The 13,591-nt window shown below is 43.2% G+C and overlaps 1 long non-coding RNA gene across 1 annotated transcript in view; it reads right to left on the bottom strand.

The window, feature by feature from the left end:
• The window catches only part of LOC146179079 (uncharacterized), a 125,546-nt gene that overhangs the window by 98,819 nt on the left and 13,136 nt on the right, over positions 1–13,591 (bottom strand). Inside the window, exon 3 of the long non-coding RNA XR_014700911.1 lies at positions 9,731–9,851. This is a non-coding gene — a long non-coding RNA (uncharacterized LOC146179079). The remainder of the gene's footprint in view (positions 1–9,730; positions 9,852–13,591) is intronic.

The following is a 13,591-nucleotide window of genomic DNA, read 5'->3' as shown; positions in this document are numbered from 1 at the left end:
TTGCATTCTCGTTACCCTTACGCCATGCAGGCACGTCCATACGGCTTGGTTGAAGCGTGACTTTAAATGTGGGCTGGTAGCTTACACTTTCTCGTCATACCTTTAGAGGCTGAGCTGAAGTGTCCCCGATACTGCAGCACCTTGCACTAATAGCACGTGATAGGGGAATAATGTAGCCGGCCAAAGAAGCTTGCGCCGTGGCTTTCGTAATTCAACTAGGGTTAACCAGAGCTAAACCACAACTAATGTTTTACCCCTAGCGTGCGTATTGTTTACCACTATTAGGCGTTAATAAAATGTCACTTTGTACGTATAAGCAAAAGTACAAGCCGAGAAAAGAAGTGTTTCATACATAGTGGGCTCTAGACCTCATGCGCTATCAAATGCTGACTATAAGAGGCGGCATTCGCGGAGCTCGAAGAATGCACTGGAACAGCTTATGGATTCGAAGGTTCCGCGGAACGCAGTTTGCGAACCCTTTCCGAACGCACACAACATGAATTCTTCCATTTGTTCTGTCGACCTGTAATTGCCTTCTTTTTAAGCCAGAAAGTTTTTAGTCCAAAATTGACCTCACTTGCTTAACGCTAAAACACGCAGTAGAAATATTAAAAACACATACACTATTTACCTCAGTTAACAGATAGGTTTTACATGTAGACTTTAGAAGGATGATCAAAACACATATTGTTAAGAATGAAATTCCATGAAACTCTTCACTGAACAGATGATGGCAATTCCATTAAAACTAGACATGCCCAAATCAGGCCTTCCTAAAAAGTACGGCCTTCATTTTCGAGAATTTGGAACATCAGTTCTATTTTATTTCATTTTAATTCATCCTGGTGGTCTAGTACTTTCTGCTTGTATAACTTATAAATTCTACACATAATGAAAAAGGATATACGTATGGCTTGTCCAGGTACGATTAAACTGGACGGCCTAGTAAAGGTAATTTATATTACGAGCTGCATTACGTATCAATCAATCCATCAATCCATCCATCATACCATCAATCCATCCATCATACCATCCATCCATCCATCATACCATCAATCAATAGTACCATCAATCTATCCATCGTACCATCACTTAATCCATCGTACCATCAATCCATCCATCGTACCATCACTCAATTCATCGTACCATCACTCAATTCATCGTACCATCAATCCATGCATCATACCATCAATCAATCAAGCAATCAGTCCATCCATCCATCCATCATACAATCAATCAATCAATCATACCAAATATCATACAATCAATCAATCAATCAATCATACCATCAATCAATCAGTCCATCCATCCATCTATCCATCCATCCATCCATCCATCCATCCATCCATCCATCCAAAGCAGATCTACAGACTCACTAGTCTGCTCGTTGCAATGTCTAAATACGGGATAACGCCTCTTAGTTGGCGACGAAACGCACCCTTGGTAGCATAAGAAAGCAGGCGTTCGTTAAGCCTACGGACAGCGATTGAACACTGTACTAGGAACGAATCCCTTAAGAGTTTGCGCACAAATAGCAGGTAAATATCTGCTTGTGGCAATCATCCCTATGCGGCAAAACTTCCAGAAGGTTGAGAGTCACCAGCCGGCAACACAGGGACACAGAAGGGAAGGCGAACTGTGGTCACATGGCTCCCAAGCTCCACGTGACACACCCCGCCCGGAAAGAAAGGAATTCCTATGAGATTGAAATGACCTGTAAACTCGGTGACTGTTGTGCGATATTTCCAATGTGCTGCTACGTAAAACTGAGCCGACAGGCTCACGTAAAGGCTGCTCGAATACAGTAGCGTTTTTATACTGCTGTGTAAGTTGTCTAGGACGAAGTCCCGCATCGAAGGTGCCACTCCCTGCAAGCCGCGTTTCTTTACATTTCTTGCGAAGTTAGTTGTTTTCTTATGAAATATTTAAGTGAAGAACTCCTCTGTACTCCATATAATAAGAGGCATGATGTCGGTGGCATTAAAATTTAAAAAATAGTATTATTCCACCAATCAAACTTGTTGGCGCATATGTTAAAGGCAGGAACTCGGAAACGATACAGAGGCTAGACGCTAGCACCAGTCAAACCTCTAGACTCCTGAAGCGGATCGCAAACAAACATGCGGGCATGAAAGAAGCTAACCTCCTTAGGCTAGTCCAGTCTTTTATAATCAGTAGGATAGTCTACGTGGCGTCGTATTTACGGCTTCACAAGGCAGAAAAGGAGAAACTTGACGTTCTCATTCGTAAAGGGATAAAAGCGGCACTAGGTTTACCACCCTATACATCGACAAACAAGATTATGAGACTAGGGGTCTCCAATACCCTCGAAGAGTTCATTGAAGCTGCAAGGACTTCACAATACCAGAGACTGTTGCGCAGTCGTACTGGTCGGAGCATTTTGGAAAAACTGGGGTGTGAGCCGCAAGCATGCTCCAGACGTTCAGAAAAAGTACCTAGACAGGTTAGGGACAAATTAAAAATACCTCCGCTCCCCAAAAACACGCACCCCTTTTATCATGATAGTCGGAAGAGTTACAGAGCAACAGCGCTGCAAGCCCGTTTTGAGGGAAGACAGGACATGTTATATACAGATGCCGCAAAATGCGCGAATGGTAGGGGACGTGTTTCAGTAGCAACTAGAGAACGCGGGGCTCGGTAATTTGCTGCAGCACCCGAAATTCGACCACAACGGAGGCAGAAGAGGTGGCCATCGCGCTAGCTCTAACACAACAACAGGTCAAAATTATAGTTACAGACTCGAAATCAGCGATTAGAAACTTTGACGCGGGCCGCATTTCGGCCATAACAGCAAGAGTGTTGGCCAGTGGTCCACCACCGGCAGAGCAGGTCGCGCTCATTTGGACACCGGCACACCAGGGGTTGAGGGGGAACGAGAAAGCGCACGTACTGGCCCGAGGATTAGCTACATTCTGGGATCCCAGTGACGACTTATGCGCAACCCCGTACCCCTTGCACGATGAGGAGCCCCTACAGTTCGACGATGACCTTAACACCTACCAAGATATCCTAAATCATTACAAATTAGGCAGATCAGTACTACCAAAAGCGTGTAAGCAACTCACCAAAAGCGAGGAAGTTATGTGGCGTGAGCTACAAGCTGGAGTATTCCCGAACCCCCAGCTTTACAGCAAGTGGCACCCGGAAATTTTTAGCCCCAGGTGCGAACGTTGCGATGGCATAGCGGACATGATCCATATGATATGAACGTGTCCTAGATTTGGAGAACCTGACAGAACAGATGAGTCCTGGGAGGCACTACTTCTTAAGCAGGACGAAAAAGGGCAACGAGAAGTCATCCGTCTTGCTCTGGCCGCTGCTCAGATCCAAGGGATCCAGGTCGACGGCTGAGGGGGAGGACATAGTTGGGACAGAGCTTCGCCTCGGATCCTCACCAACCTTTTGGCGGGTGCAATAAATGTTATTTCTCTCTCTCTCTCCGCGTGATGGCTCTTGAACACGACTTATCGGAGAATGAGGACCCGTCTGAAGGCACTCAGAGCACATGATGGCTCGTTCTGACTACCTGCCCTGTTCTTGGAAGCTATCATTTGGTCAGCGCCAAAACCTCAGCTTTAATACGATAACACAAGCATTGTGTTGGGCTGCGAATACCAAGAGAACGCCTATGAGTTCAGGCCGCAGTGAAAAATACAGCAAAGAATAGCAAAACCTGCATTCGTCAAACACAGGAATTAGGCACCAGTGTTTGAGAGATCTATATGTCTATTTTAAATTAAAGAAAAAAGTACTGCAAGATCGTAATGGTGCATAACAGAAAGCAGAGCAAACATCTCCTTTTGGCGCTTGTCTCAACACGGTCGACCGTCAGTCCCTAAACCCGAAAGTTAGTAGTAAAATATATTCGAAACACAGATAAAAGAGGCGTTGCTGGAAAAGGATGCTATATACCCTGGGGAGAGCCCTTAATATCAGCACTACTGCTGTGGAAAATGATCGATATAGCAAAAACACGGGACTTCTCTCGGCACTGCTGTCATTCCAAGCAGGTGGTGGAGCGATGCTTAGCCCTGATGGTTTAAGCGAAACCCGGCGGAAGCTGCAGGATGCCTCTGGTGCGTTGCAAATTAGATAAAATGACAACACGAAAAGCAAACTAAGCGACAGAAAGCGCGGGAGACAGTGCCATAGAAGCCCGATGTCCGACGCCGCTGGTGCAAAAGAGGCTTTCTCACTCCACGCGTTTTAGATCACTTGGAAGACAGACGTAAAACCCTGAATCTCGGTTGCACTGTTTGCAACATAGCGAAAGTTTCACCCAACCTTGACAGCTAGTCTCGGTGCAGCGACCTATCCACGCTATATCTATATGTGAAGAGCGCGTTGGACGTGCGCCACTATATTGGATTTCAGGTTTCTGAGCATACTGTTCTCCTGTTTCTGGTTAGATGCCTGCTCTTCCTTTCACTTCACTGCTTTCTCCAAAGCTTGAATATTGCGTTGTCAGGCAGCATTGCACTCCAAATAGAATTACTGAAAAATCGAAGTAATTGGAAATGGTTGTTTTCCCAAAACAATTTTTTTTTCTAATCTCAAGCTTCTACTTGTTCATCTTCGTGGCAAAATCTCATCTCATATATGAACCTTGCTCACAGAGTATGGCCTTTGCATCTCAAATCCTAGCTTTCGAACATGAAGGTGTCGTGAAAGAACACATAGATTGTTAACGTTTTTAAGCTTGGTCGTTCTGAATTTCTAAAGACGAAATATTCGCCGCAATTTCAAACTGTCCAGAGGTTAATCGAGACGTCGGGCAGTATATCGAATGACACACATGTTCCGTCTAGAAGGCATCATTAAGATGATAATCTAAGGATATGGAAAGCATAACAATCATTCTATATCTAAATACACAAAATATGAGACCTCGCGCAAGACGAGAAGTCCACGAATCTAGGTGATTACTCAATTATTATGCTCAATAAGATCTTTCTGCTAACAGAAGAAATTGAGTCGTCCCATAATCTTTTCCTTTGCCTCAGCAACGTTTGGCCGTATTGCTTAGAGTGAGAAAGGAAGATCTTTGTTGCAAGCAAGTGATACTTCGATGTAATGTTACGAATATTATATACAATCAAATATTAATACTGGTACAAACACGCATTGGTAGCAAAGGTAGCCTACTAGGGGTAATGCGGCTAGAAAACTGATTTACAGGTGCAGGCCACTACGACCATGACCAGCTTGTCAACGCAGCGGAGGTGTTACCTTGGGTCGGTTGTGATTCAATCACTATGTCTGGAGCTCGAAGTCTCACCAAGGCTGCATGCTATGCAGTTCTCAGTGAGGCGTGCAGTTCAGATCGAGGAAGACCTTCCGTGCAAGTCCTCCGAACTGGACGGTAAATATATAAAGCTTTCTGCTGCCATTTCTGTTTTCACACAAAATAAACAGGGGGTAACTCTCGATATCACTGGCCTTCCGCTCCTACAAACTTCCCGAGCCAGGGAGTCAATTTTGGGCAACGCACATAAATCACCACATCGTTCTTTTGCGAAGGCATTAATAATAAGGGCCTTCAACGCCGGATTGTTTCAAACCAAAAAGGTTCCGTTGAAGCCGACACTTTCAAAACCGCCGGAGCTTGGCAGTTTTCGGGTGAATCTTATATCTTGTATCCTTTATGATTCCAATATTCCAGTGATTGTATTATTGTAGAGCGTTCGCGACATTCGTCACAAGAGTTACATTCAGTTGAATATTCAGTATGTTTCAGAAACTTCCGAGAACAAACAAGAATTGTGCATGACAGATGAGGCTTAAAGTTCCTAATGGGAGCATCAGTTACATGATAGCCCTGTGCTGAGAGGTGCATCAATTTTCAGTACATGTAGCTCTTTGTGATCCGAGGCTGCACAACACAACCGTGTGGTTGTGCACCGCTTTCGTCGAAATCTGACATCGGAAATTCAGATTCCCTCCTAAGTCATTTAGGGCTAGAGAAGTTGGCCTGTCGTGGTGGTGAAGTAGTTAACGCACTCGACTAAGGTGCCTACGTTTGGGGGACAGAATCCCCGCCGCCGCGCCTGCTTTTCAAGGGAGGAGAAAAGCAAGGCGCCCGTGTGCTGTCCGATGTCAGTGCACGTTAAAGAACCGCAGGTGATCGATATTTCCAGAGCCGTTCATAACGGCATGTCTCATAGCCCGAGTTGCATTCCGACGTTAAATTTGTAGTGCAAAAAAAAGTAGCCGTGTAAGTTCAAACTATGACTCACACCAAATTATGATCACGGAGAGATATTTAGTATAGCGTACACAAACACCGGTTGAGAAATATCGCGCGCCAAAAATATGGCGAAGCGCACTGCGCATGCTCTATGCGATAGCCGAGACCGAGCTTTCGCTTTGCCTTATGTACCCCTGAGCAAAAATGTCTGATTTATATGTTCTGTTTTTATTTTGCACGGCGGCTGAGCAGTTCTTAAGCATGACAATTTGGCCTTGTTTTGTTGGCATGGCAATACCATGAAATGGATCACCTTGGGTTGACTGCTTAAACGCTTGCTTTTCTTCGTAAACAGAGGTTGTCGCCAACACACACTATATATATACCAACAATACAAAACTTAACAGAATATAATCTGTAGTTTGTAATGTGTTATCCTTGATCAGTGTTCAACGCAGGAGCAAAGAAACTGGCTAAAGACACGGTGGGACTTGGTTAGTTTTGGCTTTTGAGGAAAAAAAAGAAATAAGCATGAGTGTGCTTTCTTGTTTCAACTGTTGATATCGCCACTTAAACTTGCATACGTGTTTTCGATTAACTGTAGGGTGTTTTCGTTCGCTCAACTAAAAGCGTCCATGCGACACACGGAGTAACGTCTTGTAATTTGCTGGCGTTTATCGTGCGAAAGCGTTCATACGCTGTACTAAATATCTCCTGTTTTCCCATTCAGCTGTCACTGTATGGTAGCCTCATCCATAACAAAAATAGCAGCATTTCCGGAAGCATTGAATCTGATTTCAGAAAACCAACATTTGAAATGTAAGAAGTAGCTCAAAAAAAGAACGTTGTGGTGCCAAAAGAAAATTAATTAGAAACTGTGAGTCGAACAAAATTACAATTACATTATTCTCACATTCAGCCTCAAATTAACTATAGCCCCCCCCCCCCCCCCCCCCCCCCCCCATCCTCCAAAAATTAAAAAGCGCAGCCAGCAACACTTCGAAAAAAATATTTTCTCTGTTTCAGGTAAACTATCATTAGAAATGAAAAGCAGTATCTCTGCAAGTAAGAATACCAGAATAATATACAATATTTGGTCGACGGGAGCAGTTGTCATATTGTATATCAATCTTGGTTTCGGGCTGCCGCACATGATAATATGAAGCGGACATCGGGAACATACGGAAGATATATTCACACTATTATTGAAACGCGAAAATTAAACGTTTCCGCCCCTGCGACTTGAATGCTTACGTGCTGTTTTGAATATAGACTTTTTGCAGAATGCTGACAAATATTTAGATTCAATGCACATGGCAACTAGCGCTAAAGACAGGGACAGAGGAGAAGCGGACACCACGAACACTAGACATCAACTTGGTTTTATTCTACCTAACACATTCAATATACAGAAAAAACAAGGTAAAAATATCAAACCCTAAAGCGCATAATAAAAAATTGACATATAATATTGTCATTTACTGGCAGAGTTTATTACTCGCGGCAATGTTTATTTCTTAAGCAGAATACTGTCCATTTTACTACAACGATCCTGCGGCATACATTTTATTCATGTAGGCTGCAAATGATAGTACATACTCTTTTCGCTCCTTCGCTAGCTTGTGCTCTTCTAAATTAAAAATTTTGCTCGCTTCTGAAAACATTTCTGTTTTGGAAAGTTCAGCGGGTATTCTTCATCTCCCGTGTAAACAAATATAATAACAGCTATGCCGTCCTTCAAAAAAACCCACTTAAGAACCGTTCTTGAATATAGGAAAATATTTTCTTTTCTAAAATCAATTTAGACATTCTAGTTAAGTGTTTTGTATGAAAAACTGGCAAAAAACCTACACCCTGTTTTTTCAGTTGTGCTTTGTCCTCATCCGATGCTGTAGGCACTCCGCCTGGTCCAGCGTGGCGTCTTATTTCCATCGCCGCGACTGCCGTAGTAGGCGGAACAGTGCGCACCCATGTGGAAAGAAACTCAATTACTGCCCAGTCGCGTGCGGCAAGGCTGGTCGCGGAGAAAGAAACGAGCACTTAGCAAGGCACGTGGATCGCAATGAGAACAGACACGGTGTCATAGTGCTAGGGGAGTTCTTTGCGCTGTCCCTGCAGACGTGGACGCGTCCCAGAGGTCCGGAAATTAATGTCTCGCAAGCACGCCCCATTAATTGCACGCAGCAAAGCGGAAGATGACTCCTTTTCCTGCATAGGACAAGACCTACTCGAACGCCTCATTAGATGGCTTGAAGTTCAGCATGGATTGCAGCCAGCTCCTTGCTCATAAATGCAGACATTTTGTTTTGCTATTTTCTTCTTAAGTAGCATCTTTCCTTTTAGGCTTGCTTTATAATGGAGTGCTTATTGCAGGTCAACATTGACAGGGTGAAGCCTGTGTACTTCTTTACAAATCGGAAGAGTTTTGCACCCACCCACTGTTGCTTTTGTGCCTAGTTTTGCTTCCGTATTGAAAAACTTATGCTGAACAAAAACAACAACTAATAAGTCACCTCCTCTACATTCTAAAGCATTGGCCCAGAGGGCATATCAGGGTTCCGCCTTTAGACCCATACCTAAAGTAAACCTAATGCCAAAACGTATCACTACACAGTGATCATTGCATCTTTCCTTTATTTTTGCATCCTTGGACGTTAGGTAATTGGTGCTCAGTAGCAGAACTTCATATCCGCTGGGCCCAGTGTTACGCAGCAGTTCTCCCTGGGAGATGGGCAGAACAACTCGTGCGGTAGCGCGTCATTTGCGAATAACATGTTTACGACTCATTTGCCTTACCTGTGGCACTATATGAGGGTAATGTTTCTCGAAGTATTCCGTTCGACTGCAACGCGTAATAATCCCCCCCCCCTTCCCTACCTCGCTGTCCCGCAGGCTCTTGTGTTTTAGTGCAGTTGGCCTACTATCCGCAATGGGAGCAAGTCGAATCCCGCTCTGAAGCCACCAAGCGCTCGCTGTTGGTAGTTTGTGCGACTTCATCATACCACCGGTCAAGATCGCATTCGTAGGCAGTAGCAATAATTTGGAAACAAATAAAAAACTCTGCAACCACCGAACTAAGGCTTAGGTAAACAGATCATCTTTGCTGGCAACTTTGTCAAAAGCAAATTTTCGCTTTTTTCGCGCTGCGTTTCGGATGTCTCCTGTGGCAAAGTTGCACTAAAGACCGGAATGGATGGTGTTCATTTTGAACACGTGGTAGTATTATCACACTTGTCCTCCACGTGGCGTATGAAGTGGGCGATTTTAGCCTCTGAACAGGATGTGTATATTACACACCACCTTGGACAATCCTTCAATATGGGCATGTGCCATGTTTCAAGAGGCTAGCAGCAACAAGTTGTGCCTGCTTCCTCGGGTTTTTCTAGCCCGTACGAATTTTCTGGCACAAAGTATCGAAGAGCCGCAACGGGTAAAATAACGGCAACAGGAAGTCAACCGATCATAAGTTCGTAGATGACCGAAACAATGATAACCCAGGAAAAACAGTGTGCAGGCGCTTACCTTTTGCTGAAGTGTCCGTCACGTTTTTGATGTGAAAGCATCATGATTGCCATGCTGCTGGAAATTTTTTTCATCGAAGTGCTTCTGAAGCTTCGGTGGTAATGTGTGTAGATGTCCAACTCTGAAGAAAGAAACGGTGACAGGTGTAACAGTAAATGCCAGTAGATAGGTACATTTATGTGGAGTAAGCCAACAATGACTGGGGACATTCTGATTGATCATGTCCCAAAAAAGAGTCGCTTAGATAAGTCTGCTATAGGTCTCCAAAGTAAATAATCTTAGAACATTAGGACTGGACAGCGCTACTAACGTAAGCATAATAACGCGTGAATCAGGCAATTTATTTGTGACTAAGAATAACCGAAGGAAACTAAATTTGGCTAAACAAACTAAAACATATTACAGGTGACCAAACTCTAGGAAGAAGTTTAAATGACCAAAAATGACTCTGCGTGATAAACCTGAATCCAGTTACTTAGTAAAGATGGAGAAAAGAACTCATGACTGAGCAAACGTGATACTAAGAAATGTTCTGCTTGAGAAGAACAAAATTTGTTGGAATTCAGAGCTCGTGTTGCTCTTTTCTGTTCTCGTACCCTAGTGTTTTTTGTGCTACAGTGTTTTGAAGCAAGTAACCAACAAGCGGAAAAAGCAACGCTGCTAAAATAAGAATTACTCCCCCAATTTGAAGTTGGCTAATTATAAATAGAGAAATCAACGTTCACAAACATTATGCAACAAGTTGCTGTTGGTTGTAAACAGCTTAGAAACATTACAGTAAATTAAGCAATGCGCAGTAAAATAAAGAGGGCTGAAATTACTGAACCGCCATTATAGTGACTAAAACATGCTCAATAAAGCCAGCAATGACGAGGCATAAATCATCAAAATTTAAGCTCACTAGAGATGTTGCATTAAAATTTCACTTGTCTAAATTGACTCAATAAAGTAAAAGCCGACTAAGCAAGATTCAGCAGGAATGACAAATAGTAACTAAAAAAATACAGTTATAAAAAATTAATGAAAGCTAGTGATAGCCAAGCAGGGCTCAGAAAATTTAAAATGTCTAAGCATTAACCAAGAAAATTGCAATTATCTAAAACTGGTTCAATAAATTTAGATATGACTACACACGACAGAGTGCATCTTGAGGAAGGCCGGTCTGGACGAGTCTTCAGCTGGAGTGGAGATTGCTGGAAAACGTATCAACAACCTTAGATATGCGGATGATACCACTTTAATGGCAGAAAGTGAAGTGGAACTCAAGAGACTTCTGATGCGCGTACAAGAAGAGAGTGAGAAGTTTGGGCTTAAACTGGACATTAAAAAGACAAAGATCATGGCGTCTTGCCCTATCAAGTCCTGGAGCATCAATGAACAAGAAGTGGAAGCTGTGACAGATTTTCTCTTCTTGGGCTCCAAGATTACCTCGGAAGGAGACTGCAGCCATGAAATTAGGAGACGCCTGCTTCTGGGAAAGAGAGCAATGGTTAGCCTTGACCGCCTAGTAAAGAGCAGAGACATTAGTCTGCCAATCAAGATCCGTATAACTCGTGTTATGGTCTTTTCAGTTGTGATGTATGGATGCGAGAGTTGGACTGTGAAAAAGGCTGACCGCCGAAGAATTGACGCGTTTGAATTGTTGTGTTGGCGAAGACCCTTGAGAGTTCCTTGGACGGCCAGAAGATCAAATCGGTCGGTATTGTCGACCATAAACCCTGACTGCTCATTGGAGGGTCAAATTCTAAAGTTAAAGCTCAGCTACTTTGGTCATCTGATGAGAAGAGAGGAGTCGCTGGAGAAAGATTTGATGTTGAGAAAAGTTGAGGGTCGCCGGAGAAGAGGTAGGCAGCGAACGCGATGGTTAGATGGCATCCTCGAGGCACTGCAGATGAAGTTATGTGATGTTAGGAAGATAGAGACCGGAAAGCGTGGCGTGAGATGGTCCATAGGGTCACGAAGAGTCGGACACGACTGAACGACTGAACTAGACTAGACACACGACAGAACCAAATTAAAGATAACTAAAAATGACTGAGCACATTAGATGTATATGCTATCTAGTGATGGCGCTACTTTTTGCAGGATGATACTGTTAGCAACAGCAATGGTTCTTTTTCATGAAGAGAAAACCAGTACCCATCTCTCTATATTACAATCTTGAAGTTACTTTGGTTATTCCAGCAACAGAGTTTCTTACACTAACTAGAGGGAAAGCTGAGGGCGCTGCACTTCAGCCACCATGGGCGCACTAAGAATCATGGGCCGGTGTGCTACTTGATGCGTGACAGTCTATTTTTCTCGGGTGCGTGGAGTGGCGTTACTGAGATGTTTCTTCTTCGTTATCATCATCTCAAGGTGCGTACATAGAACGCGAAAGCCATAGTAGCGAAGGCGCAAAAGCAGACGTCGCCAATAAAAGATTTCTGTTTCCCGAAATGCCACTAAAAACCTTCTTAAGTGATTGCACAACCATAAATATTTTATAACGTTTCTTTCTTTGAAAGTGTGCCTATTAAGTGCGAAATATTGGTATTTGTGCTGAATAAAACTAAGCCAATAGAAGAAAGAGCCATCGCTCATATTGGATAAATTTCACACTGGCCATGCCGTTTCTCTCTTTTTGCAATTTATAGTCACAATATTGAATCTTAGGACGTTATTTATGGTAGAACAACGGTTATCTTTGCATTAGTTTATATCCAAAAGTTGTAGTTCTGCACTCTGTAGCTCTCTGGCCCATGATGCTTTGATCGCCCATGGTGGCTGAACTGGTCGTCTGGAACTCCATGTAAATTCCCATAGACGGCAGCACTGCGTTCCCTCTAAATAAGAGTCAGAAACTATGATTCCGTCACAAACTCGTTTGTGAAAATATCAGTAGACTACATGCCATGCTCAGCTAACGATGCAAGGAGATTCAGGGCCTATCAAGCAGCATACAAGAATCTTTTACTTCGGCTTCCTCCATTATATGTAGCAGAAGCCAATTTTGAAAGAAGCGAAATTATTATTCTAAAAAGTGCATTTTGTGTGCTAGCATATTTAAGGGTGCGGAAAAATATTTCGTCATAAAAAAGGCAGGCAACAATATGCTGACTCGTTGTTCGTAAATAAGAAGAAACAGAAGGAATGATAATAGAGAAAGAAAACTTAAAATGCAAGCTCGTTTTCCATGGCGGAAACCCTTATGAAAGATAGATGCCTTTGGTCGACGAAGACTCTTTATGAGCGAGCGCAAAGTACGTATCACCTCAGCAAGGGTTAGTGTTATTGTGAACACGAACGCTTCAAACACTTTACGTTTCAGCGGAGGAAGCAATTTTGAGGCTCTCTTTCGTATGTAGGTTTTATTTGCAGGAAGGACTTGAATCAGAAATTTCTATATGCATGCTATGAAATGTTGCAAATTTTCATGCGTGCTTTTCTCAATGGACCACCTATCCTTAAACACAGGCGTCCCCTAGCATAAAAGATGTTTACGGAACAGCGTGAAGGCATTTTTTTTTTTTAATATGAGATGTAATAAGACACCACTTTTCTCCTGAAAGAATTGATAAAAGGGTTTTTTCTTTCGAAGGGAACCCGCCTTTCCTTCTCTACGCTTTCCAGCTTGTAAGTCAAATTAGCAGCTTGTGTTCAGACACACTACCTGTAGCCCACGAGTGCATTCATCATGGCTGACACGTCAATACTGTCATTGAATTGAGAGCAGTCTCTTACACAGGCTCCTGGATAATAATATCGTTGACCCAGTGACTGAAGACGCAAGTTCTTCGGTATAGCGTATACGACGTCAACGCCGTCTATACAGCTGAGAATGAGCGACGTGAAAGCAGCCTAAAAATTAAGAACCTGCCC

Source organism: Amblyomma maculatum, chromosome 9, assembly GCF_055883805.1.
Source record: "Amblyomma maculatum isolate TAMU_Amacu chromosome 9, ASM5588380v1, whole genome shotgun sequence".
Classification (NCBI taxonomy): Eukaryota; Metazoa; Arthropoda; class Arachnida; order Ixodida; family Ixodidae; genus Amblyomma; species Amblyomma maculatum.
Note: the sequence above shows the minus strand (reverse complement) of the source record. Positions and strands in the feature narration are given on the sequence as shown.